Below are 21,910 nucleotides of genomic sequence, written 5' to 3'. Positions count from 1 at the left end.
AAAGTTTGAGGACCACTGATCTAGAACAAAGCCGTTAGGGAATGCTCTTGTGCTACCATGAATTTTACTATAAAGATACTTTGGAAGAGACCTTAAAGAAGGGAAAGGGACCCACATGTGCAAAAACGTCTGTAGTAGCCTTTTTTGTAGTAGCAAGAAGCTGGAAACTGAGTGGATGCCGATCTGTTGGAGAATGACTGAACAAGTTATGGTATATGAATGTTATGGAATATTATTGTTCTATAAGAAATGATCAGCAGGATGATTTCTGAGAGATTTCCATGAATTGATGCTCAGTGACATGAGCAGAACCAGGAGATCACTGTACACGGCAACATCAATATTATAGACAATCAGTTCTGATGGATGTGGCTCTTTTCAACAATGAGATGACTGATACAATTCCAATTGTTCAGTGATAAGAGAGCCATCTGCACCCAGAGAGAGGCCTGTGGTACTGAGTGTGGAACACAACAAAACATTTTCATTCTTTTTAATGTTGTTCGCTTACATTTTGTTTTCTTACTCGTCTTCTTTCCTTTCTGATCTGATTTTTCTTGGGCAGCAAGATAACTATGTAAATATATTTGCACATATTGGATTTAACATATATTTTAACATGTATAACATATATTGGATAGCTTGCCATCTTGGGATGAGGGTAGGGGGAAGGAGAGGAAAATGTGAAACACAAGGCTATGCAAGGGTCAATGTTGAAAAATTATCTGTTTTGAAAGTAAAAAGCTTTAATGAAAAAAAAAAAAAGGAAAAATTTTAAAAAGATACTTTGGAAATCAATCTCAAATAGCTTCTGCTTATCTTCCCTTGTACCTGATGGTCAAATTAGAAGCTTAGTTTAGGGCTCTGATTCTTGTTCCTGAAACATAAAGCTTTCATATTCTCTGGATCTGTGTAACAAGGGGATTCTTGGTATATGACAAAGAATTTTTCTTTTTTACCTCACATCTCCCCAAAAGCTTGCCTCACATACCCCAATGAGGATGCCTGAGTCAGTGTCAGGCCTCTTTTTTCCCATTACTCCAAGAAGGGATATATAAGCCACCTCTATAGTCAAACCTAAGAGAGAGCTAGCTATATAAAAGCAGCACAAGTAGATGGGGTTCCCAGAGCTTCAGGAGACCCTATCAACCAGTAACAGTGGGAAAGCCAAGAAGAGCAGCATTATTGGTCTTAGCATATAACTTCTCTGTTGTGCTCTTTTGGGAAGTTTGCTTCAAGCTAAAAAAAAATTCAAAAAAGAGGAAAATGAGAAATCTTGTATGCTTTCTCAGCAAGACTGAACAATGTGGTAGATAATAATACCAAGATGACCTAAAACTACAACTTAAAAAAAAAAAAAACTGGTGGCCCCTCTTTATCTTCTTCCTTTTTTTTTTTTCCCCCTTAAGCTGCCTGGTGTTCCAGTAAATGGGATATCAGGATTCTCCACTGGATCATGTGATGACAAGGCAGCTAGCTATCTGTTATCCTCTGGCATGGTATGTAAATGAACTCAGTCACCCCTTGGGTTTTCCCCTTTCCTCTCCCTGCTCTCAACAGAGGACATATACTCATAGGGAGTAACTAGCTAAAGTTTGCTCTGTACTTTTGGTGTAGGCAAAAAGCCAAGCTTCAAACACAATGGCTGGATTCAGTTTTACAAGCAAACGCTGGAACGGCACTCACCCTCATACGGGAAGAATGCCTCCAATCATAACTAGCAGGAAATCCAATTCAATACCAGGGTGTGTCATCATTTAATTCATCCAGGAGTAGCCTTTACACCTTTAATAAAGTTTTACAAATAAAAACTTCCTGATGCAAAAGGCTCACACCTGAAGTTCTGTTTGACTGGGACATGCTGTTAGAAAGAAGAGGCAAGAGGGTATTTGAACAACTTTACATGCATCCTTGGTGGTGATATTGACTACTTTTTTTTCCTTTAGAAACACTATTATGATTCTGAAAGAGTTGTCCATTATCTCCTTCTCCAACCTCCAAACTCCAACCCATTATCTGGCATCATTAACTCTCTCCCAAAGTTGCTTTCTGAGTGAATCAAATTATTAGTAATATGAAAAGAGCTTTGAGTTCTTCAGGGAATTAAGAAAGGAACATATTTTTTAAAGCAGGAACTACCAAGAGGGCCTGGATTATAGCCAATAAGAACTTGATATATACAGCCTGTTCATTCCATGGACTGGCTAGGATTCCAGTGGGTCAGATTAGTTCTCAGAGAATAACAGTGATGGACCCAGAAGCCAAAGGACTAGAGAGCCCTGGGGATTCTCACAGTATCTCTTACCATCTGAGATGAACCTGTTTGGGCCTGACACATAGTAGGTTCTTAATAAATAGTTATTGACGGATTTGCTGAGAAGGCTGGCGCCACATCAATATTAATGCTAATTTACCAGAGAGGATGACATGATAACACTGATGTCAGAATGACCGACTCTTCTTTCCCATTCCAATCTGGTCCATGGCTCATAACTGCTAGTTGCTACATTAAACAACACATTCATCTGTCTATTTTGAAAAGTTTTTAAAGCTATAAATGAGGGAGTCTACGAAATAAATTGTCATGTAACAGTTTATCCTAAAAACATAAGGGGAAAAAAGAATCTTTGTTCCCTGAAAGCTGCCAATTTACAGACATTTCTACTATTGTACAAAATGAGGCATTATGATATGGTGGAGATACTATGGGACTTTGCAGATAAGAGAAACTTTTTGAATCCCCACTCTAGCATTTGCTGTATAAAAATAGTAATTTCACATTTTTGGGTCTGTTTCCTCATACATAAAATATTAATTATTAATTCTTACTCTAATGCACAAGGCTGTTTTAAGGAAAAATATGTTTTAAACCTTAAAGAATGTGTAAATATATCGTTTTTGAATAATTAACTAAGTAAATTTATGGAAGGGCATAGACAGGATTCATATAGAATAAGAAAGTGCAAATGTGGTACAATCACCACTGGCAGAGAAAATAACCATGCAGATGAGAACATGGAGCCATCACCATAAATTTTAAGTCTTCAAACTAGTTGTTCCTGTCTCTACTTTATTTCTTCTCCAATCCAGCTTTCATATTACTACAAACTTAATTTTTTTTGTTTGTAGAACTCCTTTGGCATTCATGGCTCTTCAGAAGATGATTCTACTTTATTTTTTCAGACTTATTTAATATTATTTGCCTATCACATACTTTATGGTCCAGCCAAAGTGAATTATCTGTGACTCACCCCCAGCTATATACCATATCAACTTTTTCTCCACTTCTTCAATTGCTGAATTTCCATCAATTTTTTTTTTTATGCCTGACTTAAATGCTCTTCTTTCCTGATTGGCAACAATCTCCCTCTTTTCTCACCCTTAAAATTTATATAATATTTCATTTTCTAATCTCAAACACTTCTGTATGGCTTATTGTTCAAATGCTTCAGCTGTGTTTGACTCTCTATGATCCCATTTGAGGTTTTCTTGGGAAAGATGCCATTTTCTTCTTTAGCTCATATTATAGATCACAGGGTGAAGTGATTTGTCTAAAATCACAAAGTCAGTGAGTATCTGAGGCCAGATTTGAATTCAAGAAGATAACTCCAGGCATGGCACTCTACCCAGCTGCACATGTATAGCTAAAGTAATCTGTACTTATGTCTTATTATTCTCCAAGAATAAATTTCATGACAGCAGAGATCATACGATGTTTTATCTACACACCACAGTGTTGCATGTAATAATGATTATACACATATGACTTTATTATAAATATAGTTTTATGTGTGTGTGTGTGTGTGTGTGTGTGTGTGTGTGTGTGTGTGTGAAAACTGAAGCAAAAAAAAAAAATTGACTTGCCCAGGGTTACAAAGTCGGTAAGCGTCTGAGATGGATTTTTAACTCATATTTTCCTGACTCCAGAATCAAAGCTCTTATCACCTGATCACTTAGCTTCTCTCTACTAAATGAAATACTTCTTTGAGAAGGGTTGATCTCCAGAGTACCTTCTACCCACAAATCCTATGATTATGAATGAAATGAAGAGTTATATATCATGAGTTTAAAAACATATCACATATATAAACATATCTCTTTTATGACCCTTCATGAAGAAAAATTCTAGCCACAACTGTGTTGTTTTGTTGTTGTTTGTTTGTTTTTAAGGTATGGACAAAGCTATTATCACTTCTCTAGGTTGTAGGAAAGCACAGAAGGCCACTAGTGCTATAGGAAGCCTCTTTATGAAAACTTCTAGAAATTAAAAGTCTAATTCATGAGAAAACAAATTAGGTAACACTATGTACCACAACTATTTTTCTCCCTCAGAAAATTAGTATTTCAACAGCAGATTCAACAAACTGGGAATAAAATGACACAAAAGTGGGACTTCAGGGTTGTATTATTAAAGACTTTTAAAGAGCTAATTGATTCATTAAAATATGCAGTAATACTGAGGGATCTCCATGAGAAACCCTGTAATTATATAAAAAGGGCTGTCAAGGTAATCCCTTGGTCCCTGAATATTCTGTGAGGATTTTCCTAGCACACATATAATTTAGTAATACTCCATAAGAGAGAAAGAGAGGTATGACTAACTCAAAAACAGGCTCTAAGGTGTTCATTATTCCATAAGCAGGAGAACATCTATGAGTTTTGGTTCTGGCCATGGAATTTACATTCATGGCATCAAGCCCAATAAAAACCTGCTCTACGGCTATGAATATATGCCCCAAGACAGAGAATGGAGAAGGGCATATTTAGTTAAGACACAGGCAAAAGAGCTGTGGCCAAGTTTCTTTTAGAAAACCAGGAAACTGGGATTATACATATTTAACCTATATCAGATTGCTTGCTGTCTTGGGGAGGGAAAAAAATTTTGGAACACAACGTCTTACAAAAATGAATGTTGAAACCTATCTTTACGTATTTGGGGGAGGAAAGTAATTACTATAGAAAACTAGGAAACTGGCACCATGGAACTCAGATGAAAAGCTCTAAGAGTTTTAGTATACACTGAAATGCAATTAATTCTCCAATTCAGCCCATTTTGAAAACATTTTCAATAAGAATTTGTTTTTGTTGTTGTTGTTTTTTAAGTATGTAACAAACACATCAAATAATTAAATTTAGAAATAAAGTATGACTGAGATCTGGCCTAGATAATGAGCACTGTTATTTAGGAAAAGAAATTTATGACAAAGAACACTAATTATATATAATGTGAACTTTTTAAAATATAATGATAAATAAGTAATATTTCCCCCAGCACAGAGCAGAGTAGGAATTTTGAAATACCAAGACAAGAATCAAGAAAAATCTAGAAAGCTAAATATCTTTGAATAATTGGAAGGAGTCTGCATATGATGATGTAGTATTAACATTCTAACAGGACATGAAATGTATGTCCTTTCAATATTTTAACAGCTGCAAAGGGTTTGATGGGAGCTAAAAAGAAAAGAAAAGAAGACAATCTGGATTAGTTCTGTTTTGAGGATCTGAAAAGAGAAAAGGGAAGATAAAAGGAATTTGTTAGTGTAGAAAAAGATGAGAGGAGAATTTGCTGTTTCAATTGTAGTATATAAGAAGAGTAAACAAACATGGAGGAAGTCCTTGGGTGAGAGAGAAGGGAGTAGGTATCAGATGAACCTTACTTTCATCTGAAAAGAGCAAAGAGGGTTAAATATATAGACATAATCCAGAGCAATAATGATGCTGTAATAGCATTTTTAAGCAAATTTTTTTAAATGAAGAATGCTCAAAAGGAGTAACAGACAAACAAGACTTATAATAATATTGTATGGAATTTATTATATAATAAAACATTTAATATGAAATGCAGATTCACAGTTTTATATATAACCTTCTATGTTTTGCTATGTATATGAAAACCTCTTTTTTGGTGTTTAAGTTCAGTATAAAGATTAACATTATATGTAAAAATAAAATATAAGCTCTTTGAGGACAGGGTCTATTTTGCTTTTCTCATGGTATCCCCAATGCCAAGCAAAGTGCCTAACACAAAGTGAGTGTTTAATAAATGCACGATGATTAATTGATAATAGAGAGAATAGAGAAAAAAGAAACAAGTGAGTTATCAATTCACAGACTGCTGCTATTTTAAATTACTCATTTTAAATAAGAGCAAGCAAAGAAAAATAACACTGCCCAGGATGTGCTTTTCATTATGAAGCAGAACTTAATATATTTTACTTTAATAAAATTAGGTATTCTATTACTTTATACACACATATTCATCTAGACCTGTGATTAAATTGGCCTTAGAAACTCCTGGAGAGGAAAATCCCTCCATATATGGTACCATTTCTAAAAGTGATAGTTTCAGAGAGTAGGAAACTGAGAAGCCAATCAGGCAGCAAGCATTTAACAAGAGATTATTATGTACTAAATGGTAGGGATACAGAGAAAAGTAAAAAATAGCTTTTGCCCTCGGGGAACACATTGAATGGAGAAGATAGCACCTAAATATTTAACCAGATACACACAAGATATAAATAGAGTAGATAGAAACTAATGGGGGAATCAGTGAAATCCTCTTGCAGAAGTTGGAATTTGAACCAGCCTTGAAGGAATCCAAAGAACAAAAGAAGGGACAGGGACAGAGCATTTCAGGCATGGAGGGACAGTCAGGGGAAAGGCAAGGAAAAAGTAGATTGATTTGCTGAATGAACAACAACGCAGCTAAGGTAGCTGGATTGCAAAGTATATGGAAAGGAGTGATGTTAACAGAAAATTGGAAAAGTAAAAAAGAGCTAGCTTAGGAAGAGTTCCAAATGTTAAACTGAAATTTGATGTGTGAAGGTAGAGGGGGGCACTAGAGCTCACTGAGTAGGGGATTTGGATTGTGATGACATGGTCAGACCTATATTTCTAAATCACTTTGGCAGCTGAGTAAAAGATGGATTGGAGAAGAGACTTGAAAAAGGAAGACCAACTGAAAGGCTCTTGTAATTGTCCAAGCATGGGATGGTAGAAGGTGATTTATACCAGTAATATGAAGGTAAAGATGACAAGATTTGTCAGCAGTACATATATTGCATATAGTAAGGAGGCAAGGAGAAAGAATTAGAGTATGAGGCTGGTAACTAGGAAGACGGTGGTACCCTTGCCAATAATAAAAAAGTTGAGAAGGAGGAAAGTTGCAATTGGAACATATTTTATTTGGAATTTCCATGAGACAAAGTTCCAAATGTTCAAAAGGAAATTGGTTATATATTATTGGGACTCAGAAAAGAGACTACAGATCAGGGGATCATCTGCATTAGAGATGATCTCTGTAATCACAGAAAGTAATGATATTACTAATGGAGAGAAAGAAGAAAAGGGCATAGGACAAAAGAAAAGTAATTTGACCAAGGTCATACAACTTCTCTCTCTTTCATTCTGTGTGTGTGTGTGTGTGTGTGTGTGTGTGTGTGTGTACACATACACATATATCTCAGAGGCAAGATTTGAACCTGGGTTTTTCTGATTATCTGACATGGATATCGAAGGTAAAGTAAATTATTCCTGATTCTAATAAGCAAACCCAAGAGACTACAAGAAGGTTCTAACTGTAGCCATGGTTATACAAATCAGGTCTCTGAACACAAAGTAAGACATGTTAAAGAAGTATAAAAATTGATAAATTATTGTTTTACTTTTAGCAAATATGGTCATTCACATTAATTCAAATGTCTTCACTAAAATGTATGAGGATAGATGTAGAGGAGGGAAAGTTCTGGTGAAGGAAGAATGGGAGAAAATTACATGGAACTAAAAAACAGACTGGCTTTTCTATCATCCCTCCAATATTTTCTATTCTCTCTCTACTCCCCTCTTCTTCTCTCTCTTCTTCTCCCTCCTTCCCCCCCTCACATACACCCACACCCACACACATGGTTTGACAATCTCATGTGTAAAGTATTTGAAAAAATAAAAACAAAAATTTATTTTAAAACAGTTTGCCCTAAAATGTAGAGGAAAGGGAAGAAGAGAAAAATCTAAAGGCTATAGGAGTAGTAGATACATAAATGTATTACAGATGAATGTTGCAATAACTAGAAGCAACTAACAAAGTTCATTTAAGACAACTTTTTTTTTAAACTACTACAAAAAATTAACTTAGTCCTGGAATTCCTTTCCTTTCTGTCCATCACTATTCCATTCCCAATAAAACAAAGAAAAAGCTACATTTTTTTCAGAAGTCAAGGACATTGTCTTACATTAATATTAAAAAAAAATATTAATAGGATAGCACTTCCCCATTCCGTTTCGTGGTCTATATTTTCACCCACAACACACAAACGGGGATGTTTCCAAATACAGAATGTACCAGTAGGGAGAAGGAAAAAAATGCCTGAATATCATTCCTGATATCTTCGTTTGAGTTATGTACTTTCTTCACTTGACAGTAACACATTCCTTAACAGCCAAGACAGAGTGTTCTGTTTTTAATCCATTATTCATTCTTATCCAGCAATAGTAGTTGATAATCATAGGATTTTAGAGCTCTAAGGAACCGTAAGGATAAAAAAAGAATACTTCTGAAAGCAAGAATATCTTTATTTCATTTGCCAAAAAAACTACAACTAAACCCTCTCTGTAAAAATGGCCTATGAGGTGTTTCTAAAATGTTTCTTCCTATTTCATATCATCTAAAATTCTTCTGGGGCCACCATTCAATGGTACACAAGACTGACTTCAAATGGCTCCATGGATTGTGTCCAAATTGACTCTAATGTGAGATCCCAGTCATAGGAATCTCTGTGGTCACATGACTTGGATAATATTCAGTTTTGAAATGCCACAAATGCTATGTTTCCCTCCAAAGAAGAGAAGCTTCTTTATTTCACTTCAGGCAAGGCACTATTCAGGAAATCATGTCAAGTAACTGGTGCAATGTGATATAATATACAAAAAATACTGCCCTAAAGAAAGCTACAGTTCTCCAGCTATCATTTGCAGGGATAGTTTTTGAAAACTAAAGATGCATGATTTATAGAGCCTAATATATGTTTAATATCATCAATGCCCAAGACAGTGCCAACAGTAAGTTCAAGACAAGTCAAATCCCTTTTAGATACTGAAAGAACCTCACAAAAATGTGCCACATGGAGGTCACAAGTAGATTCAATTAGTAAAAGAGGATTGTCTGGGTCCAGAGGTGATTTTTTTTTTCTTGCACCAAATATACAAAATGGAGATATATTGACAGGTCAACAAGGAAGACTTAGCACAAACCATAGTGAGCTTTCTCAAGATGCTTAACAGTTAGATGGGAAAACTTTGAAAATCCTAGAGCATGGAATAATTGAGGTTAGGGATGCATTTTATGAAATAAACAGATGGTTAGGAAAATAGTAACTTAGAACAAGAGTTGGAATTCTGGCCACAGCTTAAAATATGGTGAATGATGGGCTCTTGGCCAGGAATTCAGTATGTCTGAAAAAGGCTGTTAAAAATACATTTGTCTGGAATCATGCAAATCTGATCCAGAGGGTTGCAAACTGAAATGGGAAGAGAAGGAAAAAAAGTTTATGCACTTCTGCCAAGTCAGATACTTTAGGGAATAACAGGTACAACATAGGTAGGAAAACACTAGAAGAATATCATAATTCACAGTATCTGGTATTCAAGAAGAGAACTAGCAATAAAATCCCTGACTTTGGATGCTTAGATAAAAATATGAATAAAAATGTAAAGATCTTAATATGAAGAAAAAAACTTGATCTTAGAAGTATAACTATGAGACTAGGAAGAATGAAACTCAGGATTCGAATATGAGGCTGAAAATATACATATCTTATTCACAAATCACAGACATAATTTATCCCTAATTTGTACCTATTTTGGTGTGTGTGTGTGTGTGTGTGTGTGTGTGTGTGTGTGTGTATCTATATAATTTATACCTAATTTGGAGATAAGGAACTATGTCTAGAGCAGTAGCAATAGAAAAGAGGGGGAAAAAAAGCAGTTCAACAAACTAACATATCTGATAGTATACATAACACTCCATACCCATATATCCCCGCCTTTACAAAGAAAGGAAAGATATATATTTCTTCATCTCTTTGAAGCCTCGCTTAGGCATTTATATTTCTGTGATCATGAAAACCATTTTTTTGATTCAGTTTGCTTTGTTCTGCATTCATTCATACAAGTCTTCCCATTTTTCTCAGAATTTTTCATATTCACCATCTGTTATAGCACAGAGGTATTCCCATTACTTCCACGGACCACAATTTATTTAGCTACTTCTCAATCAATGGCTATCTTTTTTCCCCAGTGTTTTCTATATTTACTATTATTAAAAAATACTAAAGTATTATTATTCCTGAATTAGATAGGACTATATTATTATATTTATTAACATAAATATATTTAACAGCATAACGTGATATATTGATATGGCATCAATAATAGTTAGATTATTGGAGAGTATACCTTAATTAGTTATAAACAAACACAAGAAGGGAAGTATGACAGAATATATTTGAGTAATCATTAATGGAGTCAGAAACAAAACAATACTGTTGAAAACATATATAGATACATACATATGTGTGTGTATGTATGTATATGTATAATCAAAAACCTGGGCAAAACAAAAATAGATAAGTTTGGAAATTGGATCAGAAAACTGGCATAGGAGCATATTAATTATATAGATAATCAATTATAAAGACATCTAGAGGAATTTTCTCTGACACAAAAGAGGGGGAAAATGGCATCAGTCATAATTGTATCCTTTAAAATGTACAGTAACAAGGGAAATTGCTGTTTTGAAGTTGATTGTAACTGATAAGCTGAAAATAAAAATGATGGAACCTTGGGAAGAAGTGACCAGTAGGTCTTAGAATTTATAATTAAGAAGAATAGTGGGTATAATCCAACCCTTAGAATGAATTTTGGCAAGACAGATATCAAAGCTTCAGGAAAAAAAAATACTAAGATTCTGAAAAAATTCTTAAAGTCAGCCCTGGAGGTATGAGAAGTCCTTATGAATTAAATTCTACAAGGACAAATACAAAAACAACTGTGAGGAAAAAAAAAGAGAAGTTGTATGAAAAGGCCAATGCTGGTATACAGAAAGCACATGAACTGACTGAGAGTTTTTAAAAGTCAGCAAAAGCAGGTAATGGAGAATGAATATATATACTATTATTATAGGTAAATTATAAATTATATCAGGTTTGCAAAAGCCTGACCATGAGTAAGAACAAAATAAAACAAAACAAAAAGTTTATTTTAGCTGTCTTAAAAGTTAGAATAAACCAAAAGAAATTCTGACTAGGTAGACTGGGACAATGACAATGGGAACATGATGAAAATTCATATTTCACTTCTGTTTTCTCTGCTGAGAACAATCTGGCTGGAAAAGTGAAAATTAGTACATATAAATCTGAAGGGCAAGAAAGGTGAGAAGATGATAAGAGAATATTTAGCCACTCTCAAAGAATTCAATTTATAATTTACCAAGTCAAGGCAACCTCCACCCCCTGGGTATGTCAAGAATTAAAGGGTATGTTTGCTGACTTACTGTAAGTGATCCTTCAAAATATCATATGAAAGCAAAACATTTTAGGGCTGGATTTAAATCTCAGAGCATCTTATGGGAACTGCAGGAGAGTTTTCAGTGTCACTTTAAAAACACTAATTTCAAAAATCCCATTTCTAGACATTTCAAAGGTAGAAATATGTTGTATATCATACTAAGTACAATGACTGCTCATGGTAAAACCACGTTTTAAAATTTGATAAATCTAGTTAAGTAGGAAGAGTAGCTAGGTAGTACAGTGGATAGAGGATTAGGTCTGAAGTAAGGAAGACTCTTGAACCTAAATAATTACAGATTGTGTAACCTCAAATATAATCACATAAGACTGTTTGCCTCAGTTTCTTCATCTGTAAAATGAGCTGGAGAAGGAAATGACAGACTATTTTAGTATTTTTGCCAAGAAAACCTCAAATTGGTCATGAAGATCAGACATGACTGGAAAAAAAAAAAAAAGACTGAAAACAGTTAAGTAGGAATGCCTATTGCACCAATGAGCAACATATCTAGATGTTTGAATGCTCGTGTCATTGAAGTTAGCAAAAATGAAAACATCAGTAAAATGACTTTCAGAGAATCATGTAATAAGTATTCTGGAGTTTCATCCACACTACTGGTAGGATTCCATGTCATAATGAGGTGAGCCCAGGGGATCCCTAGTTTATTACTTTTTACAATTTTTCATACTTTTAATAAATAGAATGCAAGGCAGTAGAGGGATATATAGAATCATAACAGTTAAAAGAATAGAAAGGGAGCCTGATGTATCAGGTAGCACTATTGACTCCCCTGGGTTCCTTCAGGTCCCAGTTAAAAATCTTACTTTCTGCAAGAAGCTTTTCTCTGTCCTCCTTGATGCCCCCCTTCCAAGATTAATTCCAAATTAATTGCATATATTTGTTCATACTTGTTCACATCTAAGCTCCTTGAAATCAGGGACTGGATATTTTTTTTTGGGGGGGGGACTTTTTTTTTTTTTTATCCCTAGCATTCAGCCCAACATTAACTTGATGAAAGGTAGGCTTGAAGTTCATAAGATCTACATTTATATTCACATCCCACAGGTAGAATTTATTGGCTGTTATGATCCTAGAAAAGTTGTTTAATTTTTATTAGACAACACCCTAAATTTTATCAAACTTTTGGATAGTTATCATATGCATTGATGGATGTAGATTTCCCCCCTGGACAGTTACCACATGCATTGGTGGATGTGGTTTTCCACGCTCTCAATTCTAGATTCTTCATTTGTTTATATCAAGGCTATAGGATACACCTGAGCAGGTAGATGATATCGTGGATAGAGCTCAGGGCCTGGAGTCAAGAAGCTGGCCCAAGTTCATATTGGACCTCAGATACTTACTAGCTATGTGAACCTGGACAAGACGTTTAACCCTGTTTGTTCAGTTTCCCCATCTACAAAACACTACAGAAAGAAATGGCAAAGCTACTCTAGTATCTTTGCCAAGAAAACTCTAAATGGGGTCACAACATTATAGTATAAATGGAAAAATATTATCTGAGATTAGGTTTTGTTGTCTATTGCTGAGGAAAAGAAGGCCATCTCTCTTGTATAGAGGGCCCTAGAACATGAATAGCCAAAATTAACCAAGATTACCACATTTATGAATTGCTTACTTATGCTCTTTTAAGTTCACTTAAGTAATCAGAGGCCTTAAGTAATCCACATGCAATACTGCCAATATTTTGTACCATATCATCTTATAAGGACTATGGGCAAACCATTTTAAATCGCAGAATCTCAGAATTTTAGAGTTGGAAGACATAATGGCCATCTAGTTCAAAATATACCAGGTCAAGTAATTATTTAAACAGTCCTTGAAGACTTACAATGGGGCACACTTATTACCTATTATGACAGCCCCATATCACTTTTGGACTATTCTGGTTATTAAAGTGGTTTTCTTTGAATTGTATCAAACCTAATTTGCCCTTTATTTGTAATTTACATTCATTATTAAACAGAATAAATCAAACCTTTCTTCCACATCACAATCTTTTACATAGCTACCAAAAATGCTTTGAATCTTTTTTTCCCCAGTTTAGAAACCCTCAGTCCTATAAAATGATCCTAAATGACACTGAATTCAAGCCCTTTACCATAATGGTTGAGCCTGCTTTGTACATCTGCCAAAAATCAATGAATGTCCTTCCTAAATATGACTCCAAGAAGTGAAAATGATAGTCCAGATAAGTTCTTGCCAAGATAGCTTTATTCATAAAAGCTCTGTCACTCCTAAATCTTTTAATGCAATTCAACATCACATTAGCTGTTTTTAGTTGCCACATCACAGTGTTGACTCATATTGAGCTTACAGGTAACAAAAAAAGCAAGCAATCAAAAACAAAAGCAAAAAAATATTATTCAGTTCCTTGAGGGCAAGAACTATTTTATTTCTTCTTTGAATCCTTAGCCATTGGCAAAATATAATAAGAAATAATTAAAATGATAAATAATTACTAGTGGAAAATCCAAAGCAGTAAATAGCTTTGATAGGGAGAGGGGAGAAGGGACCCAAATTTCAAAAAACAAAAACAAAAACAAAAAAACCCCAAAAAACCACAGAGTAGTCTAAAAGTAGAATTGGGCTACCTCAACAGAAAATGGGCTGTTCCTCCCTAAGCTTCAAACAAAGGCTAGATTAATTACTTATCAGAATAGTAGAAAAGGGATTATTTTTCTTGTATAGGTTAATGAAGATGATGGCCTTTGCAGTTTGTTCAAATTCTGTAATTTGATTCTGTGAATTATTAAGAGGAGGAATGAGCTATGTAAATGCAATGTTAACAGCGATACTAGATAAATGCACTTGCTAGAAAAAAAAAAATTAGTATTCAGAATATGTCTTTCCAGCAGGAGAAAGTAATTGACCTAACTAAAGATTATTAGGTAAAGCCTAATGCAGAATAACTAGTACCCCCCAAAAGTAACACCATCACCAGATGAAGGTTCAATATATTTCTTTGTTTAATATTTATTATTGGTTGCTTTATGTGATACTTTTAATAATTCTGGAACATGACCATTCTGTACCTCATTTTTTGAAACATATGAACCACTGAGCTTTATAGGACCAGACAGTAACAATACAATTAGACTTAACAAACACTTAAAGAGCAATTACCATGTTATGAGCATTGAGTGAAGAAATAAAGAGGAAGAAAGAAATAGCCTCTGATTTCAAGTAACATATATTCTGAGAATAGAACATGCATTCATTAAAGAAAAGCAAACATGACGAAGAATAGTATAATAATAAATATGGGGAATTAGAGAAAGCTTCATGTTAATTCTTGTGCAGTATTTAAAGGATGATAAAGATTCTGAGAGGAATAAGGAAGGAAGGAATAAACTCCAGGAATGGGTCTCAGCTTGTGCAAGATAGATGGGAGTATCAAAACTGGGAAACTACTAATAATCTAGTATGCTTGTACTATATTCTTTGTGAAGTAAATAGTATGAAGTGAGGCAAGAAATGGAAGAGTGGACCAGTAAAGGAATCAATAGGTGATTAGGTTAAGAGTGATTTTAACAACAGAAACTAATATAACTTTCTTGCCTATAGATCAATATCAAATGAATTGTTTACTAGATCCTACTATGTTTTTTAAAATGTAACATTTTTACAAGTTGATAAGCTTTTATAAGTTTAAATTTATCTTTCAACCTTAAAGGTGATTTTCATTTGACTACTTTCGCCACCCACCTCAACCATAGTAATTATGACCCATTGTGAAATAAATGTTTTAAAGCTACACTGAAAAAAATTTTTAATTAAATTACTTGAAATGTTCTATGTTCTTCAATCATTAAAACTTTTAAAATAAAAACAATTTTAAATTCTATGAATTTTTTACTATTATGAATTTGGATACTACTTCACCCAATTCAATTATCTATGTTTTTGTCACTGTAGATAATTTTTTTAAGTTATGTAGAATGTTTTCCTTCATAGAATTGCTACATCCACAATAAATTCAATAGCTGGTGGTCATTTTCAAGTATACAGCCTCTTGGACTTTAAGTAGGTTGTTTCTGAGGCAATAGACATAACCAAGACTATACTCAAAATTCTCCCACTTGGGAGAAACTTTCAGAATCTATTCCCTTCTGGCAAAGCTTTTAAGAATCCTGAACCAATTCCGCACCATCATGAGACTTTTTAGGGGAAGATCAAGTTTGATAAAAATCTACCCTCCATACTTCAAGGAGCAAAGAGTTTGCTGGTACTTAGTCCTCCTTCCATCAAAGCTAATATCCTTTACTCTTGGTAGATCACCTATACCAATTACTACAGTTGTAAAGTCCAACTCTTTAGCCAACTGATACTGGGTGCTGTGATCAGAACTGCGTTTTTATTGGCAAATACTTCCTATTAAATATAATTTTACATGAGAGCAGCAGTATCTTGGGATAAAGGTAATAGTTTCACTCATTATCATAGTGCAAAAGGTTGTTCTGATAGAAAACCTCTTAAAGTTCATACAATTGCATATCATAAAATGTAAAATAAGGCATTTTTTTCATCCAGTAGGTTTTTCCTGTGTGGATAATAAAAATAAATTCTTTTGAGTGTTGTATGGCTGGAAGTCAAATACTATAGTTCTCAAATTAAAGTTGAAGATCACCTAAAAAACAAGTGAGATGTCAAAGTTGTAACAAAGACTAAAATTCAGGAGAAAAATGTCAAATATGTTGTTACAGAAATGCAGGTTAAGAAAAATGATGGGTTAATTGCATTATAAAAATGAAGTATAGTTCACATGATCAACTGAAATCTCCATAAAGTCTAGAGAATAATGAGAAAGGTCTACAATGTTGGATGGGTCTCCTATGAGAAATTTTAGAAGTACCAAGGATCAAGGTTACAAAGGATTGTCAAGAATGGCTAAATTGCAATCTGTCATTGCATGGAGTACATACATTAAGGAGATAAATACACTGACATATTGCAATAAATAAGGAGATTTCAAAAATATCCTTTTTGAAAGGAAAAAATAAAGATTTAAAATCGTAAGATTTTCTTCCTAATGGACATAATTTAATTTATAAGCTTTTAATAAATTACTCAAATAATATAGATTAACCAAAAGTGATGCTAAAGTTAAAGGAGGTTTTACACTTTCTTTCTTCCCCTATTGCAAATTCTGTATCAAATTATGGTCAAAGCACTGGATGAAACTTTTTCAAAATTATGGCATTGGCCTAATTTTATTTAATCTTCATACACAGATAATTCCTTTTTTTTTTTTTCAAAATAGCATGTCAATTTTTTAAAAAAGGATCAACACAAAGTGCTAATATAAAACCTTTCTCTGTTTAACAGTTAATGCTCCCTTATAATAATATATGATTCAAAAGGTTTGTGAGTTCTAAGCACTTAATGCTGCTTGTATGTCATATGTGCTTTTATATATAAAGCTCTTCCCCAGGTTTTATTACATATGTCCCTCAACTAAGAAATAGGTTGAGTGAAAATAATTAAGTTCACACCCTATGAGAGCTACAAGAGGCATATTTCAATGCAAGATAAGAATAAAGGACCAAAATACTTTGCAAAATAATCAGATAATTATATGGAAAATTATCAAGTGCAAATATTGAGAGGAATTACTATAGAATCTTGGGAAAGAACTTCTTAGTGCTAAAATATAGATAATAACCAAGCAGTTCTGTATTCAGGTTGCAGAAGAGGCATCCAAAAAGTTGAGGATCTCTGCACTGCAGATGTTTATTTTGTCTAACACTCTGAATGTGTGCTTGGTGTCTCCGAAATTAAACATGCCACGGAGTCTGAGGTTATTTATAGGGGAATCAAGGGGAAAGAATTCATCTCCCCCTGAAAGTGGAATGATTTTCTACGTGGCCATCCTGTTTCACTGATCTGTTCGTCATATGCCCATGAATTTTCTGCGACAGAATTACTGAACCTAAATTGAGGGGTCTTCACCTTTTCAGTATCATACTTTGGTAATCCAGTAAAGCCTGCAGACTGGTTTGGAATTAATGCTTTTAAAAGAATAAAATACAATTCACAGGATTTCAAAAGCAAAACTTTGCAATACTATTTATATTAAGTAAATATGTATTTTTTCCTAAGTTCATGGATCCCATGCAAACTATTCATGAACTTATTGAGGGTCTGTGGATCCCAGGTTAGAAACTTTAGTCCTAAAAATATATTTCCTCCTTTACTTCTCTGATAAGAGTAAAATCCGGGGGCTACACATAAATCATTGGCAAAAGCAGAATACTCTGATTCTAGTACAGACCATCAAGGGAGGGAAAAAAGGGTCTTTTTCTTTGGCTGGGACTAGAAAACATATTTCCTTAGAGAGGAAGAAAAAGTCTGACTTTTAAGACTTTTTATAATACTGGGTTCACTTTATTAGTAACTGACAATTATACTGTGAATAAGTCAATATTTTCTTTTTCATTATTTAGTAGATCACAGTGCCCTAGATTTAAAGCTGGATAGAATGAAGAAACTGATGGAGATGTTATTAACTGGTCCTTTGTGACAACACAAACTAACACTACAATTTAAATCTCCTGACTTTCAAATTGGCTGTCAACTCATCAAGTCACAGTGTTCTAGTCCAGCAACATGTGACCACTAATCAATGAAGATCTGCGTCCCCTAGTCAATCTTAAAAAAAAAAAAAAAAAAAAAAAGGCATTTAAATTTTAAAAATAATTCTTAAGTAATTAACAGATATTCATTCAACATTTTAGAAACACATTTCTCTTAAGTACAAGTGGTGTTCTATCAGATGCAAAATACAACCAAATGAATACCATATAATGCCAATGGAGTCTAGCATACTTCTTTAATAATCACACATTTATGAATTCCATCGACACTATACTTTATTATTTAAATTAACTTTTCTTTTTAGATGATTCTTTGGCTCCTTCAGATATATTTCCTGCCTCCATATTTTTTTTCTTCAGCAGACCATAAGAATATAAATTCTTTGAGAAGAGAACATTATATTTTGGCTTTTTTTTCCCCCTTTGTATTCAGGTAGCCAGTATATCATTTATTTTTGTTGTTTTTCAGTCAATTAAGTAGTAGGATCTGACTCTTTATGACCCTGGGTTTTCTTGGCAAAGATACTGGAGGGATTTGCCATTTCCTTCTCCAGCTTATTTTACAGATACGGAAACTGAGGCAAACAAGGTTAAATGATTTGCTTAGTCTCCCACAGCTATTAAGAACCTGAGGCTGCATATGAACTCAGGCCTTACTGACTATAAGCCTGGCACTATCTACTGTGCTGCTTAGGTACCCTGCATTATTTATAGCAGGATCTTAATAAATGTTAATTGATTTGATTAACATCAAATGTTGAGAGATATCCCATCTTTTCTCTCTCTCTCTCTCTCTCTCTGTATATATATCCTATCTTTCTATAGTATATACTTAACCACTATAAGCTGTATAGCCAGAGGCCAAATAAAATAAAATACTATTATGGTGTAGGGCCCGTTTGAAATAGTTTGTTAATAATACTTCATTAAAACTAACAATACAATGAAAGAGGAAAGCTTTACCTATCAAGTAAAATGACAAACCTGATATTATTGAACATCTTATCAACAACATGTTTGGCAAGTTATTTGACACATCACAATGTTAGTCATGGTCCTAGTCTGATGAGCCAAGGAGAGGAGATGGGGTAGGCAGGAGGGGGTAGGGAAAGAGGAAAAAAAGGCTTTGGGGGAGGCAAAAGAGAACAGTAGGTAACTGTATAAAACAACAACCTGTTTTCCAGATTCTAATAATAGACAGGGGAAAACACACACACACACACACACACACACACACACACACACACACACACACACACACGGCTCCAGAACTTTTAGTCATTTTAAAGCTATTAGGAAGGATCTCATCCCAAGCACCACATTCTCTGCTACCCCCACCTCCTTTGCTAAAAATAAAACAGTACATTACAGCAACATATTTTGCTTACTTCAGCCAACTATTCAAAACCCCCTCTAAGCCCTGCCTGAGTTGGACCAGTGGATTGTATACTATGAGTCAGCAGTTTTCCACATTTCTGGAAATTCCTCATAAAAGACACCACGCCTGCAACAGAAGGCAAGCTTTCCCACTCAATGTATAACAGAAAGTACCCTCAGATTGGCTGGTTTTCCCCATGTTTTAGAATTGCTGTTAAATAGAAACAAAAAAATCAAGGGTTTGGGAAGCTGGATGGGAGATCAAAGTTTAATTAATGATGCTCAAAACTACTTGTGTTAACCGTAAAAATGAGGGAGGGGGAGGCAGGAAATCTACTGAATAACATCCATTAAAAAAATAAAATTGGATAGCATACACCACAGTTTATTCAACAGGCAATTAATTTTACATGGGTTTGTGTATACATGAATATATATTATATATACATATACATATATATGCGTATGTGTATGTATTTACACATTCACATACTATAAGCATTACTGGCAATTACCAAAAACCATTTGGATTATTACTATAGAAAATCCTAATAACAGTATTTAAAGGAGTGGGAAGGAAAGGGAAACCAAATACAAAATGGGTGCAGATTAAAACTACAATTCATTACTCTGATTTTTAAGTATTTTTTAGATTCAGAAGAACTCAGATTTTTGTTGTTATATTACCTGTGCTGCTTACTCTGTGCTCACTGAATGTTACACTAAAAATTCACCACAACTCTCAATTAATACTTCAAATTTCTTCAACTTTCAAAACAAGTCCTGGAATGGCTTCCAGAGAACTTTGTTTTCTGAACTTTTGGAGATTTTTTGTTTTGTTTTGTTGTGTTGTGTTTTGTTTTAAAGATCAGTAGACATAAAACCTTAGCAATCATCTTGTTGTTTTTAGGACAATTTTTCCATCTTAAGGTATTAAGAAGGCAACTTTAGCATTTAAAATCCTGGTTACAAGAAGTTGTTTTTCATTCATTTTTAAAAACAAATCATCAAGATTAAAGTTCAGCAGATAGCCAAATACCTCGCTATTACAGTCATTAATAGATGTATTTAACATTCGTGCAGCATCAGAATGCAAGACATCTGGTTCCAATTTCACATTTGGCTCATAATAAAAGTGCCTCCCCCACAATACTTTTATTATAAACTGTTCTTTTCCCTTTCTCGTTCTCTTTTTTTTTCTTCCTTGGAAGCTGTTGTCCTTCCTTCTTGCTGGAAGCCACCTGACCACTGCCAGGAAGAAGAATGCAAAACATTCCCAGGAGCTGCTGCTGACGTCAGTGCAACATTCCACCTCTCAGTGGTCAGAACTGTCTGGAAATTCCAGTCTCCAGTAGAACTAGCTGAATGTGATAACAGCTGCGGCCTGCACTGGATCACATTAAGAACCTCTCCATGTTAATGCTTCACATATAATAATACCCATCCCCACCTCCCCAAAAAGGACAAACATATTTGCTACATTTACTCCTGCTCTTTAAAAATACAAACAATTTTTTAAAAAGATTTTTAAGGGCCCTTGGGATCCAGTGGAAAGAAATAAAGATTACTAAAGTGATATCATTCATGGAAGTCCATTCCAGATCTGATGAAAGTGAGAAGATCGGAGGTCCTACTGTTCAAATCTGACTTCCATTATTCATTACCTGGATGTGTATCTTCAATCCCATCTGGTGCCATTTACAGCATTCATTCTCAAATAAGAAGGTAAATAGTGTATGTATAAAAGAAACTACAGTTCCAGGATATAGGAATTAATACTAACCATTGATCTAGTTGACAGAACATAAGTTCAGGAGACCCAAATTCTATTTGCAATTCCATAAATAAATAGCTGTGTAACTTTAAATAGGTCATTGAACTTCTCTTTGCTTTAGCTTTCTCATATGTAAAACAGGAGTAATATTATCAACCTTACTGATTTCAAAGTGCTTTTATGAGGAAGAAATGAAAATGAGAGAAAAAAAAGAAAAGAAAATTATTCTGAAAAGTTAAAAGCACTCTATGAATACAAAGGTGTTAAAATGAAAGGAAGATCTGCTTTCCAGTCTTCCTACTAACCCATTCTAGTTGTATGGTCATAAGCAAGTCATTAAATTTTTTGTTGTTCCTTGTAGTCTTTTTAGATCATAAATTACCAATGAGTTAACTGCTTGTCATCATTAGCAGAAGGTATTTCCACACTGGGAGTAGGACCCACCAATGAAATCACAGATTGTACTTTAAAAATAATAACAATACTAAAACTTTTTAATCACATCTGAAGATCCTATCAATTATCCATTAGTAGGGCAATGTACTTCAACTTGTTTTTCTAGCAGGAGTTATGAATCTCCACT

At 34.2% G+C, this 21,910-nt stretch overlaps 1 protein-coding gene and 1 long non-coding RNA gene across 3 annotated transcripts in view; one reads left to right on the top strand and one right to left on the bottom strand.

The window, feature by feature from the left end:
* LOC141548766 (uncharacterized) overlaps window positions 1-21,075 on the top strand; it is a 102,954-nt gene extending 81,879 nt beyond the window's left edge. Inside the window, exons 5-6 of the long non-coding RNA XR_012484051.1 lie at window positions 1,410-1,499; window positions 20,765-21,075. This is a non-coding gene — a long non-coding RNA (uncharacterized LOC141548766). The remainder of the gene's footprint in view (window positions 1-1,409; window positions 1,500-20,764) is intronic.
* Window positions 1-21,910, bottom strand: part of SPIDR (scaffold protein involved in DNA repair) — a 537,804-nt gene that overhangs the window by 276,728 nt on the left and 239,166 nt on the right. The gene's annotated exons all lie outside the window — the stretch shown is intronic.

This window comes from Sminthopsis crassicaudata, chromosome 1 (assembly GCF_048593235.1).
Source record: "Sminthopsis crassicaudata isolate SCR6 chromosome 1, ASM4859323v1, whole genome shotgun sequence".
NCBI classification, from domain to species: Eukaryota; Metazoa; Chordata; class Mammalia; order Dasyuromorphia; family Dasyuridae; genus Sminthopsis; species Sminthopsis crassicaudata.
Note: the sequence above shows the minus strand (reverse complement) of the source record. Positions and strands in the feature narration are given on the sequence as shown.